This window comes from Castor canadensis, chromosome 5, assembly GCF_047511655.1.
Source record: "Castor canadensis chromosome 5, mCasCan1.hap1v2, whole genome shotgun sequence".
Taxonomy (NCBI): domain Eukaryota; kingdom Metazoa; phylum Chordata; class Mammalia; order Rodentia; family Castoridae; genus Castor; species Castor canadensis.
In genome coordinates, this window is record NC_133390.1 from 111,791,354 (window position 1) to 111,814,924 (window position 23,571).

General features: G+C 42.4%; 1 non-coding gene and 1 pseudogene across 1 annotated transcript; one reads left to right on the plus strand and one right to left on the minus strand.

Moving 5' to 3' along the window:
* Window positions 1–1,818: 1,818 nt before the first annotated feature.
* Window positions 1,819–1,967, minus strand: LOC141423501 (U1 spliceosomal RNA; annotated as a pseudogene).
* Window positions 1,968–22,408: 20,441 nt separating this feature from the next.
* LOC141423790 (U6atac minor spliceosomal RNA) lies at window positions 22,409–22,532 on the plus strand. The gene has a single exon (XR_012448597.1). It is a non-coding gene; the product is annotated as a U6atac minor spliceosomal RNA (small nuclear RNA).
* Window positions 22,533–23,571: the final 1,039 nt, after the last annotated feature.

Consider the following 23,571-nt stretch of genomic DNA (forward strand, 5'->3'; position numbering starts at 1 on the left):
GAAGGCAGTGGTTTAATTTCCAAATATTTGAGGGTTTCCCATATATCTTCTGGTTATTGATTTCTAGTTTAATTCCATTATTTTAAAAAAACATAATTTGTATGGCTTCTGTTTTTTAACTTTGTTGAAGTTTGTGTTATGGCCCAGACTATGGTATATCTTAATGTCCCATGTGTAACTGAAAAAAGATGTCTTCTGCTATTGGAGGATGGAGTTGTCTATATTTGTCATTCAGCTAGCTGTGGATAGTGTTATTCTAGGTTTTCTGTCCATAATAATTAACTTTCTACTTCTTCTGTCAATCACTGAGAAAGGAGTGTTAAAGACTCCAACTATTATAGTCTCCTTTTTTTTTTCCCCCTTTGGTTTCATCTCTTTTGCCTGAAGTCTGAGGAAACTGTGTTGTTATTGTATTCACAATTTGGTTGAGTATGTTTTCTTGGAGCTATGAGCCCGTTAGCATTATATACCATCTCTTTGCACATGGTAATATGCCTTTGATATTAACTTAGCTGCTCCAACTGTCTAGTAGTTAGTTTTGCACAGTGGAAGTTTATCCATCCTTTCACTGTTAGCCAATGTGTCTTTATGATAAAGGTGAGTTCACTCGTTCCATCTGTCTTTTGTTTCATTTTTTCCTGTCTTTTCTTGTGTTGAGTCTTTTTTATAATTCTCTTCTACTAAGTATTTGCTTCTCTTTTAAAATATTTTAATAGTTTCTCTAGGATAAATATATATCCTTAATTAATCTGAGTCTGCTTTCAAGTGTTATACTTCCTTGTATGCTACATAAGGACCGAGCAGCAGTAAATCCTTAACTTTTTTCAAACCATCCTATCTTAGTGCATTTGAACTGCTACAATACACCACCACAAATTGGGTAATTTACAAGTAATCAAAATTTATTTCTTACACTTCTGAAAGCTGGGAAAGTACAAGATCAAGGTGCCAGCAGGTCTCGTTAAGACTTTTTTTTATCCAGTGCCATGTATTGTTACCATTAACACTTAATCTCTGCTTCAAGACAGTGCCTGGAGTGCTACATCCTATATGGCAAAAGGCAGAGGGGCAATAAGGGTGGAAAGGGTGGGAAGGAATGTTACAAGGTTGTTGAATCCTCATTCATGAGGGCTTCACCCTTCTGACCTAATCACCAACTTTCAATACCATCATGTTAGATTAAGTTTCAATGTGTGCATTTGGCAGACAAATTCAGACCACTGTACATCTCCCATGCTATCTCTTCATGCTTTTTCATTTACATGTGCTGTGCACACAGAATACATCACTACGAGTATCGTTTTCAACAGTCACTTATGTTTTAGAACAATTGAAGTGAACTTTATCTCACACTTGCTTATTGTTCTTTTATTTTACGGGCCTTATTTCTTTGTGCAAACCCAAACTTGAACCCGATAATACATTCTTTGTGCAAGAAGAACTTCTTCTGAGTAGGTCTTCTGGCAATACAGTCTCTTGATTTTGGTTAGTCTGGTAAAGTCTTTGATTTTAATTTTTCTTCTTTGAAGGTATTTTGTTGAGCTGGTGCCAGTGGCTCACATTTAAAATCCTAGCTACTTGGGAGGCTGAGATAGGGAGGAATCAGGAGGGGGTTGAACTGACTGTAACAGAGGGGGGCTGACTGAATCAAGACCAGCTCAGGCAAATATTTTGAGAGACCTACCCCCCATCTCCAAAATAACCAGAGCAAAATGGACTGGAGGTGTGGCTCAAGCAGTAGAGTACCTGATTTGCAAGCTCAAAGCCCTGAGTTCAAACCCCAGTTCCACCAAAAAAAAAAAATTTTTTTTTTCAGGGAAGAGTGCAAACACAACCACAAATTATGCAGCCGAGTTTCCCATATTTGGGGAAACTGCAGGGGTCAGCACATCCAGAGTGTGATGGATGAGGCTCGCCCTGGGAAAACCACCTTCATGATCATGGTATCTTCTCTGCCAGGTAAGTATAGAATTTTGGGCTGTTAGCTTTTCTTTTCTTTCTCTGGTTTTTTTTTTTTTTGGTAGTGGTACTGTGGTTTGAACTCAGTGCCTTATGCTTGCTGGATAGGCACCCTACCACTTGAGTCACACAGCCAGCCCTTTTTTTGCTTTAGTTTTCAAATAGGATTTTGCATTTCTGACTGAGTTGGCCTGGACATCAGTCCTCCTATTTACGCCTCCTGTGTAGCTGGGATGGCAGGCATGCACCACCATGTCCAGCTTTTTATTAGTTGAGATAGAGTCTTGTGAACTTTCTGCCTGACTGGCCTCAAACTTTGGTCCCCCACTCTCCAACTAGCTGGGATTACAGACAGGAGCTAACAAGCCCAGCCATTGTTTTACTGCTATACTGGGGTTTGAACTCAGGGCCTTGTGCTTGCTAAGCAGGCACTCTATCACCTGAGGGATGCCCCTGCTCCTTTTCTTGCAGCACTTTAAAGATGTCACGGCACTGCCTCTGGCTTGCATTATTTATTGATTTTGTTGTTGTTTGGTGGTATTGGGGTTTACTCAGGGTTTCATACTTGCTAGGCAAGTACTCTGCCACTTGAACCACATCCCCAGCTTTTTTTGACTTAGTTTACTTTTCAGATAGGGTCTTGCAGTTTTGCCTGGGGCCAGTCTTGGTCTGTAATCCTCCTACATCTCTCTGCCTCCCGAGAAGCTGTGATTACAGGCATGCTTACCATGGCTGGCTAGCTTGCATTGTTTCTGAAAAGAAGTCTGTTTTGTTCTCAGGTGTTCCTCAGTATGTGGTACTTTTTTCCCTCTGGCTGCATTCTGTATTTTCCCCTCCATTGGTTTGCAGCAATTTAAATATGATACACATAGGTATTGCTGTGGTTTGAATGTGTTCCCCAAAAATTCATGTGTTGGAAACTTAATCTCCAAATTCACTTGTTTATGGAGGTAGTTAGAATTAGCTGAGCTCATGAAGGTGGGGCCCCCATGATGGCATTAGTGGCTTTATAAGAAGAGGAAGAGAGTCCTCAGCTTGCGCACTTGCCCTGTCTTACCCTCTGCCATGTCATGATGTAGCAAGAAGGCCCTTGCCAGGTGAGATGCTGGTGCTGTGATCTTGGACTTCTCCAGAACCATGAACCAAATAAATTTCTGGTCTTTATAAATTATCCAGTCTCAGGTATTTTGTTACAGCAACAGAGAAAGAACTAAGACTCTGTGTGTGTGTGTGTGTGTGTGTGTGTGTATGTGATATCACCCTACTTGGTATTATCCAAGCTTCTAAGACCTGCAGTTTGGTGAATGTCATTAAGTTTAGATAACTTGTAATTACTTCTTTAGATATTCCTTCTGTCCTTCCATCTCTCTTCTTTTGATACTCAAATTATGCCTATATTAGAATGCTAGATGTTGTTCTGTATCCCTGGGGCCAATGCTCCATTTTCCCTCCCACTTCTTTTCCCTTTGTGTTTCAATTTTGGTAATTACTATTGGTCTATCTTCAAATTCACTGATTCTTGCCATGGCTGTGTAAGTCTACTAATGAAACTGTCTAAGGCATTACACTGTTTTTGTGTCTTTCATTTCTAGCATTTCCATTTTATTCTTTCTTAAAGTTTCTGTCTCTCTGCTGAAATTAACTATCTGATCTTGGCTATTATCTACCTTTTACATTATGTCCTTTAACAAATTAATTATAGTAATTAAAATTCTCTACCATAGTGAAATAATATAATAGATCTTTCTAATATTCATCCCTTCACAGACACATCAATTGGGATAACTCTCCACACATGAAAATACCTTCACAGGTGCTGGGGAGTCTAGCTGAAAGATTAAAGTACCTAAGTACAGTATAGAAAAATTTTAAAAATACACAGTGAAGAATGTATAAAGGATAGTTAGTCCCACGTTACTCACCTCCTCCTTTCCCAAGCCCAGGCAACACCATCTGCATGGGAGAGGACAGTGAAGTAGGTAATCTGACTCTGCTGTGGACCCTGACACCTGTTGCATCCCAATGAAACCTGGTACCAAGCCAGTCTTCATGGTCCCAGGCTCTAGGCTGGCAACAATACACGGAGTCTCTAAGACCACCCCAACCCCAGACCAGTCCCTGGGACCCCAAGCTACAGACTTTAGTAGTGCCAGGTCAGCACCTATGGACCTCAACTCCATGCAAGCACCCAGAGCTCCAGTCACCAGGCCAGCACCCACAGACCCAAGACCAAGGCCAGGCCTGTAGGCCCATGTTCCAACAGACCTCGGTTCCAGACCTGCTCCTATACAGCCAAAGTCCAGGTCTACCTCAGTAGATCCTGGTGCTCTGCCATTCCCCATTGACCCAGGCTCCGGCCAGTTTTTCCCCAGACCAATCTTCCAGGCCTTTCTTTATACCAGACTTGTATCTATAGCCCCAGACTGTCAGGCCAGCCCCCCTTAGATCTAGCTTCCATGGATTCAGCCTTTCCCCATGGATTTCAGGCTAATCCCCATGGACCCTGGTAACTTCAGGCTGACCCCTGTGGACTGGGAATCCAAGCTGACTGGATCCTATATATCAAAGACCCAGGCCTTTCCCTGAAGACTCAGATTCAAGACCTACCAAGTTCCAGGCTGGACAGACTCACGTTTGAGGCCAGTCCCAAGGAAAGAGGCATGCGTTAGTACCCACAGACCCAGTCTCCAGACCACCCCCACAGGGCCAAGCTACAGGTATCGATCCAGCTATAGGCCTGAGCCAAATGATTTAGCCCAGGCACTCTGCCCAGCCCAGGAAGGGAGCCTCTCCTTCACCCAGTCAAATAGTGGTCAGTGTTTGGGTGGGAAGAAGGATGCATTCCAGCTGTCCTGAACAAAAAGAAAAACAAGAGCTAACCTTTATTTATTTATTTACATACTCATTCTCTTCTTCAGAGAAATAAGCCTGGCCTTCTGCTAAGGAGAATCTGTCTTGAACCAGAAATGGTTTAGCAGAATCATAACAGGAAATGGCTCCAGCTACAGCTTACTCCAGCTCCTACTGGGTGGAGAGCATCCCATCCCTCCTTCCTTTAATTCTGCTAGCAGGTAGCTTCCCTGAGGGGCCTTGGCTCTTTGCAGCTGGACTTTGCCTTTGGGGTTTCTGCTCTCTGAATAGCCTAAAGAAGAATGACTGTTTGCCAAAGGCAGAAGCCGTAAACAGGAGGCCTGTCTCTAAACGTAGCTAATTTCTATTTAATTGGCCAGTAACTCCATTTAAAATAAACACCAGTTGGTAATCAAAAACAGGAGGATAAAGGGTGAGCAATTGTGTAAGCAAGATAGAATTACTAGGACAAAACAAAGTTGGGGAAAGTGGAGAGACAGGCTGCTTGGGAGAAAACATGGTTAGGAGAGAAGGGAAGCAGCAGCTGTGGCCCTTGCAGAGCTCATAAAGATTGATATCAGCTTTTACTTGCCTTTGTTAGCCATCAACCAAACGGTTCTTAATCACCAACTGCTCTTTAGTTAGAAAGCATTTGTTCCTTTATTAAATAAAAATTAAAAACACATGGAAAGGCCAATTTTAAAACTGTCAAGAGAGATGAGCTCTGCACATCCTGGCACATCCCCAGAGACAGAGGCAGAGAGCAGACAGGTTTGCAGAAAATCCTTAGCTGCAGGGTACTTGGTGACTGCTGGCTGCTGGCAATATACAGGCAAGTGGGGCTGCTCCAGTCCAGAGGAAGAATGTGAACCCCCAGAGATGGGGAAAGGCATGTCCCACTGTCTGTGTTTGTAATCCCTCCTTTCTGTACCACCCAAAATGTACGAATGTGTCTTGGAAAGAGTCATTTCTTTGCCTGTGCTGTTTGCCATGGAAAGGAGTGGGAAAAAGAAGAGAAAGGCGAAGGGGCAAGAATGGCTTGAGTAGGATCTCTAGGCTGTGAGCAAGTTCTTCCTTCTGATTGAGTTTTCAACATTTTTTCAGTCAAACTTTATTTTTTAGTGTCCCTGTTATTTTATTTTATTTTTTATTCGTTTGTTCACATGTGCATACATTGTTACACTTTAAACCTAAGTTTAAAGTTAGTCCATTCCATCTCCAAAAGGCAAGTTATGTGTCTCCCTTTTAACTAGCTCGAAATGATTTCTTTTCCCTTCATTAGAAACTGGGATTGATTTTTTTTTTTATGGAGAAAATTCACATCTCTACTGTTTATTTGGTTCATTTGGAAGCAGAGCATTTTTGCCAGAGAGACTAAGAGACCCTGGGAGGTTCTGTTAAGAAGAAGGAGTGTTCATGAGGGTCACAGTAAGTAGCACTTCTCATCAAAGTAGCTGCCCGGGGATGCTAAGTGCTTTTTCAAACGGGAGCTAATAAGGCCGCTCAGCATTTACTGTTTTCTGAGAGCCTTAGCTAAATTAATCACGGCACACAGTAACCCTGGAAGGTAAAATAATGATTCCTGGTATTTTGAAAGCAATCAGTGATCCACGAAGAGGGAAGTAATGTCCTCCAAACCAAGATTAAAACTCAGACATTGAGGGAGGCTTCACTCCCTTCCTGTCATCAAAGGCCAACTTGTTTGTATCCAAGCAGGGCCTTGGGTGAGCTGCGCTCAGTCGGAGCAGCCCACAGCCACCGGAACGGGAGGCCACGCACAGCCCAGGATGCCAGGCACACTTGGTCTTCTGAGACTGTGGGAATCCAGGCTTGGGAAGGGGGAGTCGGGCTATTGAAGTTGTTTACTAATTACATATTCTTCTTACAAGTGGTCAGGAGTCTGCTGGGCCTCCCTCCCTCCTGCCCAGGGACTCAAACTCGGAGGCCTACCCTGGGCCACCCAGGCACTGGCACGCCTGTGCACATGGTGGCCAGTTCCCTTTCTACATTAGCTATGGCGTGGATTCCTAGCCACATCTGCACAGCCAAGGAAAAAGCCTGTAATTTCCACGGAATCTAGTTCTTTGAGTCAGAGCTGCAGATAAGTGTTTGTTACATTTTTCTTTTCAGGTGATTACATATCATTTGATTGTGGGGAAAGCCTGGGCCATCAGACAGGCAAGAGATTGGGGGCAATGTTTTAAAGTATGCAGTGAAAACCTGTAAATCACTGTGGAAGAATGATAGCCAGCCTCTCTAGCCTGCCTCTCTCCTCTTGGGCCTGTCCTGGGAAGAGCTAAGCCAACACCACCACCACCACCATCCCCACCACCATCCCCACCACCCCCAACACGAAACTTTAATTCTGAAAACAAAGTAGCTCTTCACCTCCTGTGTGTTGGGTGGGGAATTATAAAACAGGACACAGTCACAGTCAAAAATAGTCATTAAGGTCACATGTCTGTCCACAACTAGGGGAGCATTCCCAGGAACCTGCTGGACCCTGGCATTTTCCTACGTCATTCTCTATTCTCCTTTGTCCCCCACAGGAAGAGCTGTTCCATTCCGTTAAAGATGGCTGAATAGTTTATTGACTAAAAACTAGGGGATGGAGCCAGATGGTAGACAAGTTAGGAGTGCTGATTCTTAGTTGTGCTTATGTTTTATACATGGAACCCTTTCAACTACTTTTTTTCTTAAAGACTCAAAACTCTGGGAAAATTCAGCAACTTTGAGGGACAACAGCTACAAAAGTGTCATAGCAACATTTGGACACTTTAAAGATGATTTCAGGACTTTAGTGATGGTGAATGAGAGAAAGGACAACTTTTCTTTCCTATGACATTTTAGCAGACATCAAAACCAAGAGCAGGCATTCCAAATTCGTATTGTGAATCTGCGCCTACAGAAAGATTTTTCTGCTGGCCTTCAGTGTAGAGAGTTCATCTTTTCATCTCATCCTGAACAGGTGCTTTTTAGTAAAGAGGGAGAAGTAGGGAAGCAAATCTCACTGGGCACACACTCTGCAGGCTTATGTCCTCAAGGACCCCATGGTCTGGGCCAGTGAAAGAGGTGCCCTCTGCCCAGGGCAGTGACTTCACAGAGCTCAGCTTTCCCCCAGCAGGTGGGGAGCAAAGGGCAGGCTTCATCTGCCCGCACCCTACGGACCTCTGAGCAGAGCAAGCTCCATTCCAGCGCCCAGCACGTGACCTCTGGGGCATAAAAAGGTTTTTAATAATTCTGATTTTGAATAGCAAATTGACATGAAAAGCACATTTAAGTATGGGTACTACTCACTGAAGAACATGCTCTATGTAAATTTGTTGGGCAGGCCCTGGCTCATGTACAGCATGTGTTCTCAACTTTGGTGTGCATGGTACCACTTGTTCTAAAATGTACTGAAGCTCCCTCCTTGCTTCCCTAGGGAGCGACCTAGGGTGTGGCCTGGGCATCGGCATTTTTAGAGCCCTCCAAGTGACTCTAAGTGCTGTCAAAGTAGAGTGATTTAATTCAGTGTTCAAAGCCTCTCATGATCTAGTCCCTCTATTTTTTTTAACCCTTTCTTCCCCCACCCTATCTCAGCTTGTACATAAGCCACAGGGGTTGTCTCTGTGACCTAAATATACTTGGTTCATTCATGTCTCCATGCTTTCACATACACACTTTGTCTCACTGTGGGCACCTAAGGAAAGCCCAGCTCAAATGTCCTCCTCCTCTTCTTCCTTCACCTTCACTAGTGAGTGAGTCATGCCATGTTCCCTAATTTCAGAACACCCTGTAATATCCTTCCCAGAGAGGTTCTCACATTACATTCATGATGCCAGCATATAGGTCAGCTTGCTCTCCCTGCCCCACAGAATGTGGGCCCTTTGTGATTCCACCAAAAGCTCGGTGCATGGCAGGGTCCAGGACTCCATGAATGCTCACTGAGTGATGAATTCTAATCTTGTATACTTTTGCTGCCCCACCACACTGAGCCCAGAGTCTCAAATGAGGATCACCTGGGAGAGTCTGGGTGAGTCAGTAATTTGGGAGATGGGAAATCTACATTTTGCAGCTATATTACATGGGAGCTTGTTACAAATGTAGAATCAAAATCTTTAAATGCAAATTACAGGTTGAATTATATAAGTATATTTAACATATATGTATATTTTTTTCTTTTTGTGTTAGTGGGATTGAACTTGGCCTTGAGCTTGCTAGGAAGGCACTCTACCACTTGAGCCACTCCGCCAGCCCTTTTTTGTGTTGGGTATTTTCGAGATAGGGTCTTAGGAACCTTGGGTCCAGGTTGACTTCAAACTGTGATCCTCCTGATATCTGCCTCCTGAGTAGCTAAAATTACATGAGTGAGCCACCAGTACCATATTACATTGTTTTAACAAGCTCTCAGGTGATTCCTGTATAACAAGACTGCCAAGCAGTGTTTGGGACCTACTCTTCTAGATCTCCATTTGCTGAACATAGTGGCCCCTGTATGATTGCTTAATGGTTCCTTTTATTCTTCCTTTTTCTGTCCTAACAAAGCCATTTCTTTTCCTTGCAGACAAAAGCATCTCTTGATATACTAAATATCTTACGGTGATTAGTCAATCAATATTTGATCACCTACCATTAGGCCTTATGCTAAGTGCATTAGATATTTTCTCTAATCCTCAAGTAATCTGTACAGTGGGTGTTATTATTCCCATTTTACTGATGAAGAAACTGACAATTGGAACAATTAGTGATCTGCTAATTCAAATATCTAGTAGGTGGTAAGGCCAGAATTTGAGCCCAAAGTCAGAATTTGGAGTCGATGGAGCTCCTAAATATGTTATTTCCACTCTACCATGTTTCCCACTTAGAGTAACCATACTACGTGGGATTTCAGTAGATCAACATTTCTTAACTGTGAACTCAGGACTCCTTTACATTCATAAAAGTATTGAGGCTTTTTGTTTATTTGTTTTCTAGCTATAGAAATTAAAACAAGGAGTTTAAGTTTTTTTAATTCTCTTAAAAATAACATTGATTAACCCATTTCATACTAATGTAAGTAACATGTTTTTATAACAAAGAACTATATTATCCAAAACAAAACAAAATAGTAAGAAGAGTGACATTGTTTTACATTTTTGCAAATCACTAACATTTTGCTTAATAAAAGACAGCTGGATTCTATCTGCTTCTGCATTCAATCTGGTTTGATATATTACTTTAGTTGAAGTATACAAAGAAAATTTGACTTCACACAGACATGACATTGGAAACGGGAGAAGTATTTTATGAGTCTTTTTAGATAATTGTACACATGTTTTTGATATTACACCAAAACTGCACAAGTGGGAGTTTCTTAAGGGGTATTTGCAGTGTAGAACCTGAATTCATATGAATGAGTTTTTCATCTCTACAATATTAAAATCTGTTGGTCTGTCTCTTTGAAGGGATCTTTTACCCATGCATATTTTTTAATTGGTCATTTAGAAAATGTTGTGTCTCTGAGTTATATGGGTCTTCCAAATGAGACATAATGCATTATCAAAAATGGAAGCTGAGTGCTGATGGCTCACGACTGTAATCCTAGCTGCTCAGGAGCAGAGATCAGCAGAATTGAGGTTTGAAGCCAGCCCAGGCAAATAGTTTGAGATCCTATCTTGAAAAAACCCATCACACACACAAAAAAGTTGGTGGGGTAGATCAAGGTGAAGGCCCTGAGTTCAAGCCCCAGTACCGAAAAAAAAATATGTATATATATATTTATATATGGGATTTGTAGGGGTAGGGATATAGCTTAGGGGCAGAATGCTGGTCTAGCTTACACAAAGTCTGGGCTCAATTCCCAGCTCTTAGGGGATTGAACAAATAAAAAAACAAAAATGAATTTGTCAGCTTCACCATTGGTCTCGTTGGTAAACACTTTACATATTGGTAAACTGTGAAACTCATGGTGGCTTATACAAGTTTTCTAAAAATTATAATTTTTGCTTGAAGGCTCAAATTTTACCATAGGGCAAATACCAGGTATTTTCTTTGAAGTGGCAGATTTGGTTGCTCATCTTTGAGGAAAATGTCTACAAGTGCTTAAGTCCAAGTAGCTGTAATTTGTCTCTCAGACTTTCTTTCATGTAAAGGCATATTCCATGACAGAAGCAGATAGTTTAGCTGGTAACTTGTGCAGTTGCACAGTGCTGTTCCTTCAAACGAATATTGTACTTTGGTAGGCAGTGGATGTGCCTTCGGTGCATTTCCTATTCCATCATGCAGAATGTGAAAAAGATGTGTACTTAAGGGTTGTGATGCAATAAATGGGTGTTTTTCACAGCTTCACCAAGGACACTCTTAAATGAACCTGGCAGGGTTTGGTACTTTTTGTTTTTGTTTTTTTCTGCAAATATGTGGTAGTAGAGAATACAACGACTATTAGCACATTTGGTACTACTGCCTTGATTTGTGTGAAGGCACCAGCAGTTTTCTCCACAATTGCTGTTACATCATCAGGGTACATGTCAACAAAGTGAAAAAGGTAAATGACATCCCAGTGTGACTATGAGCATTGTTTTGAGCTGATGGACCACCCAAAGTGATGGACCACTGGCCTTCCCAGAGATCTGCAGGCCACACCTAGGCAACTATTGTAGTGGATTATTTGGTAAATGATACCTATTAGGGGATGTCTAAATACAAAATGATTATTGCAGAAACCTGTCAGAGACCGACTTTTATGCTACATCATAGTTCTGGTGCCTCTATCAGGGTCAATGTCACAATATTAGTGGTTGCTAGCTCATGGAACCATTCGGAGAGGACTCTTAGGAGTCTTCAGGTCCTGAAATGTTTGTGAAGCCTCAGGCCATAGGACACAGGAAGTTGCCAGTGACAGACACACTCACAACCCTGGAAATCCACAACTACCTTCTTAGTTTCCCTGTTCAGCCCATCTGGCAATTTAACATGTACTCAGCTTAGAAACACACTATTTAATATGACCTGATTCCTGTTTATAACATCTAAAATGCCATTAGTGAAGTTCAGCCTTTTTCTTGTCCTAAAATTTTTCTGACGCTGGCACTATTAATAATGCAGGTTTTGTGTCATTCTGAGGAGCACCAACACTCTCTGAAGCAATGTCTTTCCCCCATGACTTGCCAGAAACGGGTGTCAGCTGTGAAGCATCTCACTGAGCCAGTTGCTGCCACCAGGAAGGAAACCCCAGATCCCTGAGCCAGAATGGCACTCTAAGGGCCGGGATTCCCCTTTCTCTTGCTTGACGATGGTGTGCTTGAATCCCTACAGTGGAAAAATCCATCCAGAAACACCAATGTGATGGCCATCTCCATGCCAGAGATACTGTCTCCTGACTCACGATGGCACTGTGGAATTTGCCCTGATGCCATCTGAAGGGTTAAAAAATCACCCTGCTCCTTACTATGGGGCTGAGTCAACTAAGGGAAAAGACCAGTCATGCTGCTCACCTTCTGTATTTACTGAACGAATTTCTGAAAAGCACAGAAGCAAGACAGACAATCCAAAGACTGATTTGAACTTGTTCTGCAGAATGACAGTTTATTCTGCCTTGCTGCATGTTGCTGTGAAAAGAAAAAAATATATATATCTATATATATAGATATATATATAAAGTGTGGCAGGGAAGGAAGTTTCCCAGATCATCAGAGAAATGGTTCTGTGCTTTAGCAAGTTTTTCCTAATGCTTGACCTAAGATGTTCTTTCCTTTAGGGCCTCTCAGGCTTTTTAAAAAACAAAACAAAACAGAAAAAGTTTGCGTCATAGCACCCTACCCTCACTTTTGTACTGGGAGCTAGAGAAGTTGTACTGATCTCTCTAGCTCTGGGCCTCTGAATCTTCACAGTGAACACAGCCTAATTCTGCACTTCCGGACCATTGCAACCCTCAGAAGGGAAGAAGGAAGAAGCAGGACATGCTAGGGCACTAATTTCCCAGACCTGGATCATGTCATTCTTGTCTGTGTGATGTGGACAGGCCTGGCCTCGGTGTGCCTTTGAGTCTGCATATAAACCCAGAATCAGCAGTGACGAATGTATGGTCACACCTCTATAGCATTCTGGGTGGCCTGCCCCATGGCTCCTTTTTTTTTTTGACACATTGAGTTTTTTATCAATATTTTAGTTTTTATTCTTATGTTGGCAGAACACTTTTTCTCTCATAAGCACAGTTCTACTGTAGTATTTTTGAGTCGTACTAGAGTAAGACATGGACAAGTTGAGAGAATTTATGTTCTGACTTTGCCACTAAATGGTCACAGGTATTAGAAAAGTCGTGTTCCTGTTTTGGGCTTCATCTATAGAATGAGGATTGGAGAGAGGGATAAATTTCCAGTGGTTCATAAACCTGGGGACTAGAAACGTGTTTTCAGCAAAGCCTCCCTTTCCATTGGTCATGTTAGGACAGCAGTGTATCCCTGTTCTGAGTCAAATTTTCAGGAACCAAAAAGAGTTGATGGGTGGTGGACCCTTTTCAGTCCTAACATGTGGTCTCGCTCTCTCTCTCTCCAAAAGCAGTTTTTCTCTATCCCCACTAGCTTACACTTACCCTGCCCATGACTCTGTGCCTTTTAGGTGATCCACATGGTTTCAGACTACTCCCTGTCCTCCAGGCTGTAGTCTGGACCTTCCACAGCCTAAAAGGGAAGGGCAATTTGGTATTTTCAAAGTATTTCCTTTATTTAAAAGAGTGCAATGTAGGGTCATGGATGTCAAATTGTGGCAAGTACCCACAGACTGGGTCAAAGGACATCAGTAGACAGGTGAAGTTCCACAGTTCTCCAATGCCACATCTAGTAGGCACACAAGGTGGCTTCTAGTGAGAGGAAAGAAGGTTGCTATCACTTCCAGGGGAGTAGACACGCCCAGCAGTGCTGCCTGGAGCTGCCCCACCCCCAGGCAGGTAGTTTAGCTTCCTACTCCTGTGACCAAGAATGCCAAGTCCCCACTGACATTCTGGCCTGAGTGGCAGAGAACTTGAAGCACTCAGGGAATCCAAACATTTACTTTCTGGAAGTGCAGTGTTGGTGCTGCTTGTGAGCAAGGCCAAAAATGTGGTTTGCTAAATCCCCTATTCCTGTCAGAAGGCACACCGTCTACTCTACATGCAGACAAAATAGAAAGAAAGTGAAAAAGAAAGAAGCAGTGGAGGGGGAGGAGAAAAAGGAGGAGAAGGAGGGAGGAAAAAGAGAGAGAGAAGGAGAGGGAAGGGGAGGGAGGAAGGGGAAGAGAGACAGAGAGAGAAGCTGTGCAGCTATATAAAAAAGAAGGGAAATGTGGGTGGTTTTAGGGAAAACAACGACAATAAACCAGGAAGAGAATTCAAAAACACCCAGACTGAGTGTTACTGTATGTGAAAAGCATAAAAAGATCGGTTCATCTAGCAGGCAAACCTTGAGAAGGGGGTTCTATGTAGTAAGTACATTGTAGTATTTTCATATGTACTTACAATATATCTTAGTTAGATTTACCCCCTCCATCTTTCTCCCTCTTCCCCCTTCTTAGAACAATTTTAACAGGTTTCATTCTTCTATTTTCATATATAGATACAAAACATATCCACCATATTCACCCTCATTCCCATTTTCCTTGTGCCCATCCCCTTCTACTGGTACCCACCTCCAGGAAAGACCTATTTTTCCCTCCTGCCCTTCATTTTTTTAAAAACTAAGTGTATATTTACCATCCAAGGGAGTCTCACCTTGGTACTTCAGGCCTATGTATATTGTGCTTTAATCTAATTAACCCCTCCCCCTCCTGTTACTTACTCATTCTCTATCACCATTCTCCCCAATATTCAACAGCTTGCTGTACAGTGCATTTTGTTACATTCATATGTAGATGGGTTGTTTCAATAGTTTTCATTCTCTAACATTTTCTTTATCTCTCCTGCCTCCCGTAGTCCCTTCAGACAGACTAATACAATTTTGTTCATATATGTACATATCTGTATGTGTACATGTGATCATAATGTTTATATATACATTTAACTTACAGGTCTAGCTTCCACATATGAGGGAAAACATGCAACCCTTTACTTTTTGAGCCTGGCTAACTTCAATTAACATGGAGTTCTCTAGTTCCATCCATTTACCTGCAAACAGCATCATTTCATTCTTCTTTATGACTGAATAAAACTCCACTGTGTACATATACCACATTTCCTTAATCCATTCATCAGTCGTGGGGCATCTCAAAGCTTGGCTATTGTGAATAATGCTGCAATAAACATGGATGTGCAAACCACTATAAAGTTTTTGAACTTGCCTCCAGTTAATATGCTTGTTGATTTAAACCTTCCATAAGAGAACTTAAAATCATAACACTGGACACAGAGTTGTCATCAAAAACTAAAGGAAAACATTTCAGCCAATCAGAAAGCCAATGGTGTCATAATTGATTAGGGCTTTGAGAGAATGCTATGACTTCAAATCTTAGGCCAGCTAATTTGTCATCTAACCTTGAGGAAATCTTCAGGCCTCAGTGTTCTCATAAATAAAATGGGACAATACTGTTTCCTGGCTCTGTTGTGAGAAAATTAACAACCTATAATAAATTAAAGTGTAGCCTTCAGTGCAGTGAGCAAATCTTTTCATCTTTAAGAACCAATAGAATATATATGTATGTATATATAATATATATAAATAATACACATTTTATACACATACATATTGTGTGGTTGTGTGTATATATATGTGTATATATGTATGTAATATATTTATGTGTGTGTGTGTATATATATATACACACACACACATAAATATATATATATATATATATTAGGAAAAAGAGGAAGTCTTCCCAAAGTTAGCCAAACCACAAGGAAAAAGTAACTCAGTTGACAGGGGGAAATCAGGTTGACTCAGTTTTTACCTCTATATCCTCAGCAAAAAGACAGTTCAGGGGCTGAGGATGTAAGAGTAGAGGACATGCTTAGCATGCTGGAGGTATGCTGGAGGAGAATGAGAGAGAGAGAGAACACAATCACATTTTATAACATTTGCTAGCATTCATCTTGGATATTTTTCCTATATATTAAAAGTAAGTTTCAGAAGTTTAAAGAAGCTACCTTTCCTTTCTGGGGTATGTTACTTCTGGAAGTCTTTCACCTGTCCTGGGAGCATTCTGTCTATTTCAAGGCCACAGGTTCATAGGAATAGATGGTATTGAGAAGCAGTACTCATTTAGAATGAGGTAAGATTGCCAAAAGCCATTTTGAGGTTAATGCTTTAAGAGTCATGGAGCTTTTTCTTCTTTCTTCTTCAAATGCACATGGTGAGCAGGTTCTCTGACTGAGCCATGTCTTGGAGACTTAACTTGTATTTATTTGTTTTTCCCTGTTTTGTTCCTTAGTGAGAGAAATGCCAGGTGATTCTACTTCTACCACCCTGGAATTGATGAAGTGAAATTCTCTGAGAAGGGTGGCTATGGAGTGAATTGTCCCTACTGTTATGGGTTTTAAAAAAAGACAGGAAGGAGAGAAGAGGGGAGAGAGAGATAGAAAGGCAGAGAAGTGGTCTCCCTGTGGGTAGATGGGGCAGGAAAGACAGTTAGGTGCGAGCATGTTCTAAGCCACCACTCCCAGCCTCTTGGCCTCTGAGGGTGTCTATTGAACCAAATATGCAGGTCACCAAGAATGACAATACCTTGGCATTTGGACTGAGTGTGACTGGAGAATTCTTTCACTCCTAGGGAACACTGTGAACCATCAGCTCTGTTTGCCCTTCTTGGCAGTGGTGGAGGAGAATGCTTAGCCTCCTACCCTGCCCCTAGATTCCACCTTCAGGGTTTGCTTCACCAGGGATATTGCACTATCCCAGTCCTTAAGCCAGCCTCTGCCCAACAATTGGCCTTCTGATCACAAGGATTTGGGTCCCTTAGGCTGGAACTTCCCCTATGGAACACCTGTGGGTCAACAGAAAGACAAGCGCTCCCTCAGCCCTCAGGCCTGTGTCAGTGCTGTTGGCAGTCCTTCTGCCTGGCCTCGCAATGAGCTCAAGAGGGCGGTGCAGCCCCTGTTCACCATGGGAAACCTAGAACAGGGGTGACAAGGCCTGAAAAGCCAAGGAGATACTCCTGGCACTGGGGTCTCTGTCCAGTTTCTGAACTTCATAAATGGCCTGTCAAGGCCAGCTTCTGCAAGACCACCAGTCAGCTCTCCACGGTCTTCAGGAGCCACGCTCCTACCGGAGGCAATCAGATCAAAACAAAATAAAAGGGAGGATGGTAAAATGAGGGTTTTCTTGTTGCTCTGAACCTGGCATCTGGCATCCCTGAAGATAAGAAGAGGCACTAAATGCCTCCCATTCAAAAAAGAGCTCTCTGAACCAGCATCAAGGAATGCCTCTGGGCTTTCATCGGCATCAGATGAAGCTTCCATAGTCAAGCCCATCCTGACCCCTCACCTCACTGCCTCTTCTGTATGGAGTAGTCACCTAGGTCAACAACCTTGGGCAAGGGCCACAGTAAAGAGCGGTCCTCACTGGGCTCCATTGTCCATTCCTGCCTCCAGGCAAAAGAAACACAGAAGGGGCTGCTGGACAGAGAGATGGCATCTCTCTCCCCTCTCCCAGCTGGACATCTGCTTAAGCTGTGGACCTCCAGGTGTTCCCTTTGCCTTGCCCTCCTGAACAGGAGAAGGTGAATTGGAGAGAGAGGGCAGCTGCCAGGGCAGGGGATGTTGTTAGAAGAAATCTCTGGTCTTGGCTTTCTTACCAGGATATACTCAAGTAGGGCTGCCCACTGGCAGAGGGGCCAAAGAGTAAGAGGCTGTGTGGTTACCACCAGGGTACTGCCTAGAGATGGCAGAAGAGATTCCACTGAGCTCCATCTTCCCTATCAGGGAATGGTGGCTCCTTCTTCCCTGCCCCTTTCCACCCCAAAAACCAAGAGGCTTTCACTAAGTGAGTGAAGTAGGATTTTGACTTAGATATGAGAATAAGGTTGTAAAGTAGACAGACAGAAGTTTAGTATCTAAAGTGACAAGAGATTAAAGGAATCTGCTCAGGGTGTGTTTTGTCATTACTGTTAGGAGCAAGTCACATTGGAAGGTAGTGATTGAAAAAATTGAAGCCATTTTATGTTTATACCCCACTGAGTTGGGATGGCTCTGTAAACAATTTACACAGTCAGAAGCAGAGAGGGGCCTTTGGAAGCTTGGAATAGATAAACTTGGGATCCTTTCACTCCCTAAAATGCCAGGTGTGATTGTCACAGGATGTTCATTTGAAAGAGGGCAGCACCGATGACTGTGGCTGAGATTCAATTGTGTGCGGCCTTGTCTGGAGGATGGTAAGATTGATCAGTCCTGGCTCTTGTCTGAGTCCTCAGGGGAAGGTAGGAGGAAGTGCAAAAAGTAGAAACTGAAAGAGCTGCTGCCATTAAAATTGGGTGAGACATTGGTGCTAAAGCATTGCTCAAAAGTCACATTTATCTTTGTGCAAACTCTCTGGTCAAGAGAAAAAGTGTTTTGTCTGCTAAGCGCTGAATCTAAAGCTATGCTATCCACAACAGAAGCCATTAGTCACACATGGCTGTTTAAATGTAATTGGAAATTCAATTCTAATGTCACACTTGTCACATTTCAAGTGCTCAGTAGTCATATGTGTAGTGGTTACTGGATTGAATAGTGAAAATATAGAACATTTCTATCTTCACACACACAAAAAATTTTTATTAGGCAGCTCTGTTTCAAAGAAGAAGCTATTTCCTCCAACGAAGGAAGAGAAAATGGCCAAGGTGGACTTCCGAACTAGCATAAAGTATAGACAAAATACATTGCAAACTTCACAGGTTAGCTGAAGGTTAAAGCGATACCAGAAGAGGAGAAAGAGAAGAGCTCTGTGACTGCAGGGGACACAGAGAGTTCCTGCTTTGGGAACTTGAGGGCTATTATGAAGGAGGTTTTGGGGTCGGGTGTACCCTAGTCACTTGGTAGAGGCACTGCCTCGCATAAAATGATAGCAGTGCCTAGGGAGGTGATGGTGATGTCACAAGGTGGGAGGGATTCCATGACGGCAATCAGCTTCTTTTGGAAACTCTCAGAAACAGGACTTTGAAGGACAAGAGCCTGGAAAGAATGTATCAGTGTCCTGTTTTTCCCATCAAAGAGGGACAAGGAGATGAGATGTACCAGAAGTCTGTTAGTTATCTAATACTGTGTAACAAATTTTTCTAAAACTTAGTAGCCTAAAAGAACCATAATTCATTGTTATCTCTCATAGTAGGTTGGGAATTTGGAGTCCAGTTGGCAGGATGGTTCAAGCTCAGGCTCTTGCATGAGACTGTAGTTAAGATGCCAGCCAGACTGCAGTGGTCTTCAGAACTGATGGGCTTCCGGGGATGTTCACTCACTCATAAAGCTGGTGGTCGCTGTTGGCTCTGGTAGGCCTTAATTCTCTCAATGGGAACTTCTCCACATGAGCTTCTGGAGTATTCCCCTAACACTGTGGCTAACTTCCTCCAGGATGAGGGATTTAAATGGCCTAGGTGGGAACAACAATGCACTTTGGGACCCATCCTTGGAAGTTACACTGTTACTTCTGCCATATTCCATAGTCACACAGACCAGCCTTAATTCAGTGTGGGACTATTTGAGCATGTGAAGAGGCAAAATTCATTTAAGGCCATCTGGGGAACTGCTACCATGAGGTCACACAGAGCTAAGAACTGCATATTATTAGAATGTAGTATCAGAAATCTGTTGGTTGCAAGTGACCAAAATCTAAACCAAATTGTCTGAAGAAAAAAAACAAATACGAAGAGAACTAGTTAGACTAGCTAACTAAACAGTATCGTTATTATTGGATAAATGTGCTTAACTGATGACCTTGGGGTCTGCTTATGCCCATATCAGCCTTCCTCTTGTAGCAGCATGGCTACCAGTAGCTCCAGGCCTACACCATCAGATTAAAAAGAGACTCTTGTTAGCACCAATGGAAGTCCCAGTGGGGCTCTTGTTAGCTAGAATATTTATCCCTCGACCAGTCATCACGATCCCTTTAGGATATGTTGCTCCAAGTGGCCAGGCTTAGGTCACATGCCTATTCTTGGACTGGAGTATTATTAGCAAAAAAAGGATTAAAGCTGGCAAAAATTGACTGGTTCACTGCAAAATCATATCCATATCTGTCTGGTTTCATAAGATACATTTACATGGTGTTACACTCATCCCCTTATGATGAATACAGCTAGCAAGCAGAAACACTGTCGTTGTCCATTGTCCTTCTTACAGAGCCCTAAGTAAACTCATTTTTCTCTGAGATTGGTTTTGCACAGCCAAGGCTAGAGAGTTTGCCTGGATCAACATGCATCTCATATCCCCATCTAGATGGTCTCCAAGGAGCCCTGGCTTTGGCTTATATTAAAGGCATCACCTCAAGTGTCCTTACTGTGTCCTACCTGGAGGTGGAAAAGAGTAACTTCTCAACAAGATCTTACAGATATGTCATTAAATGTATTTTGTTAAAGAGAAACATGACCATGTATAAGCAGGGAGCAGTAAATACAGTAACAGCTCACTCATCCAGACTCTGGGAGGCTGGCTTATGATAACTTCAACCCTTCAAAACACAGGCTCCATGCCTGGGTGGAGACGAGATACAACACACTTAACTGCTGGTGTGAACTTGCATTGATCCTAATTGAGTGCATATAAACATAGTTCTGGACATGTTTGATTTCCTAATTCCTCAGTGCACAGGTAGACAAGAAACAAAAGTCTGCGTGGGGGTGTGGCAGGACGCTGTTAGAGACAGTCACTGTGTTCCTGGCAGAGAAAATATCTGGTGGGTTGACTAGCTAGGGTTCTGATGGTGTCCTGGTTGTTGTTGGTATTTATTTAACTCTGACAATGGGTGAGGCGGGTTGCCAAGAGGTTTACATGTCATGTCTTGTTCAATCCTGTCTTTTTTTTTTTTAAGGCCAGAGCTATTGCTCTCTCCATTTTATTGATAAGAAATCTGAAGTTTAAGAGTGACATCCAATTATTAAGAAAAGGCTGAATTATATATTTAGCACCTGTTTAACAGAACAGGTTAGTAGGTAATAGCTTAGAAATGCTTTCTTCAGAAACTTTGTAGAGCTTGAAAGAATAAGTAGAAAGAAAGTTCACTTACAAGATCTATCTTATCCTATGACCAGGCACAACAATAACACAGCTCCAGGGAGCCTTCCAGGCCTAAGATTCTATATTCCCAGAGGCCTGGGCCTCAAAGGTCACTATAAATGCTTCTGAGCAGGTTTTCTTTTGGAACAGACACCATCTGTACTGAACGCCCTCAGAGTTCCATCAGGGCCAAGAGGGAGTCTGACGCAGAAGCTGACTGCAGTCTTCTCGGGTTGATTGCTGATAATGGAACTCTATCATGTGTGTGATTCCCACAGCTGCACTTCCCCAGCCAACAGGGCAGGCTAGCTAGAGGGATGTAATATCTATTCCTACTTTGGGTGCCCACAGGCCTCAGCTGCCTTAATGTGTGTTTTCTCTCCCAGAGATATATTAAGAGCCCTTCTGGATCCCTGTTAGTGGAGTGTTATGAAGGATAAACGTTCTTCAACTCTGTCATTCTCACTGGAGGTTGGTGTGGTTTTCATACATAAGGGATGTGGGATATGAGTGTGTGTATATGTGTATGTGGGAGTATGAGTGTGTGTGCTTCATTCTGGTTTGTTTTGTTTGTTTGTTTGTTTGTTTGCGGTATTGGAACTTGAGCTCAGGGCCTATACCTTGAGCCACTCCACCGGCACCTCCCCCCTTTTTTTTTGTGATGAGTTTTTTTGAGATAGGGTCTTGTGAACTATTTGCCCAGGCTGGCTTCGAACTTCAGTCCTCCTGATCTCTGTCTCCTGAGTATCTAGGATTATAGGCGTGAGCCACCGGTTCCAGGTGCTACATTCTTACAGATTGTCAAACCCAATGCAGTCTCCTCAAGGCCTGAAATGAAGCTGAGATAATTCATACCTCTTTGCCAGTGTCTCCAAAAGAGCTCTGGAATTTCATGGTTTTCTAGAACTCAGACCCCGAGATGTGAAAGGCGATGATTTCTGACGCTGGGCAATTTTAACACACCCATTGTTGTTTCTGGCCAGGGACTGACCTTTGTTTCCATTCAGCAGGCACTGGTCTGGGAAAGGAAGAGGCAACAAGGAAGACATCCAAAGGTCAAAACTGACCTTTGAAAATGAGAGTTGATCACAGGATTCAAGTTCTCCCCAGGAACTGAGGGTTATCATGTTCTCTCTCAAGGAGACTTCTTTTATTTTCACACTATACAATGTATAAAGACCAAATATGCAGTCATGGGGGAGGAGGTGCTGGCTGGGAAGGGAAGGACAGTGGAGTTCCCCATCCTCCTTTTTGTAACTGTTACTTTCATCCGGGACTCCCCACAGCAGATGTTCCATGTTTTTAGGCCATCTGATCACAACAGGGGAAAAAGCTACTTGAGGAACAAATCCAAGGAGAAAGAAACAGAATTGAGTTATAATGTTTACTGCTACCAAAATGTTGAGCATTTTAAAAGATAACCTCTGAAGAGGGAGCTCATTGGAGGAGCAAATTTCTTTTCTGGCAGGGGCCTATGAGAGCCAGCAAACCATGTTACATGAAAGGAAAGAATAGGACTCCCCTCCACAAGGATGGAAGAGGCTCTCAGGCCTAACAACACACATATGGGTGAGGCATTACCTCCTACCTTGTGGCATGGCATCTACCCTGGTTTTGGCTATCATCAAGAAAACAAACAACAAATGCTGGCGAGGAGGTGGGGCAAAAGGGATCCTTATGTGCTGTTGATAGGAGTAAATTAACTCAGCCACTATGGAAATCAGTGTGAAGGTTCTTTTTTTAAAAAAAATTAAAGGTAGGACTACCATATGACCTACTATACCCATTCTGGGCATATATATCTGAAGGAATGTAAGTCAACATGCAGTCAAAATATCTGTAACCCATGTTCATAGCGGCACTATTCCCAATAGCCAAAATATGGAATCAGCCTAGGTTTCCATCAATCCATGAGTGGATAAAGAAAATGTGGTGTATACAGTCGATGGAGTATTATTCAGTCATAAAGAAAAATGAAATTAAATGGGTGGAACTAGAGATCATGTTAAGTGAAAAAAGCCAGACTGAGAAAGACAAATATCACGTTTTCTCTCGTATGCTGAATCTAGTCCTTAAAAATGAATGATGGGAGTGTAGAGCAGGTTCTATCTGGGAGTGGGTATCAGCGAGAGGGGAGGGTGAAAGGAGAGGGTACAGGGTGGTGAATGTGGTTGAAGTACTTTATGGAACAATGAAACATGTGGAAATTGTTTTAAGAAGGGGAGAGATGAGTAAAAGGAAGTTCTAGAGGAGGGTACACTGAATTTAATAGGGTACACTATATGCATATGTAGAAAATCACAATGAAACCCTTTTGTACAACTAATATATGCTAATAAAATTGAAAAAAGAACAGGAATGCTTATACGATCCTAGTACATGGATCTGTACCTTCTAGTCTCACTGACTGCTAAATAATGATGGATGTTCAATCCTTCAAAGTTTAATATCAGCTCAATTATTGCTAGAAATGAAATGCATTGCCGCTATTCTTAATTTGAGTAAAAAGAAAAGACTTTAAATTAAAAATAAAGATATATAGTAGATGCAAAAATAAAAACAGTCATCCAATGAGGAAGAATTGAAGAATTTCCCCACAAGCATTTCCAGAAGGTAAAACCTGGCTTCTTCCAGTCTTACCGAGCTATCTGCTC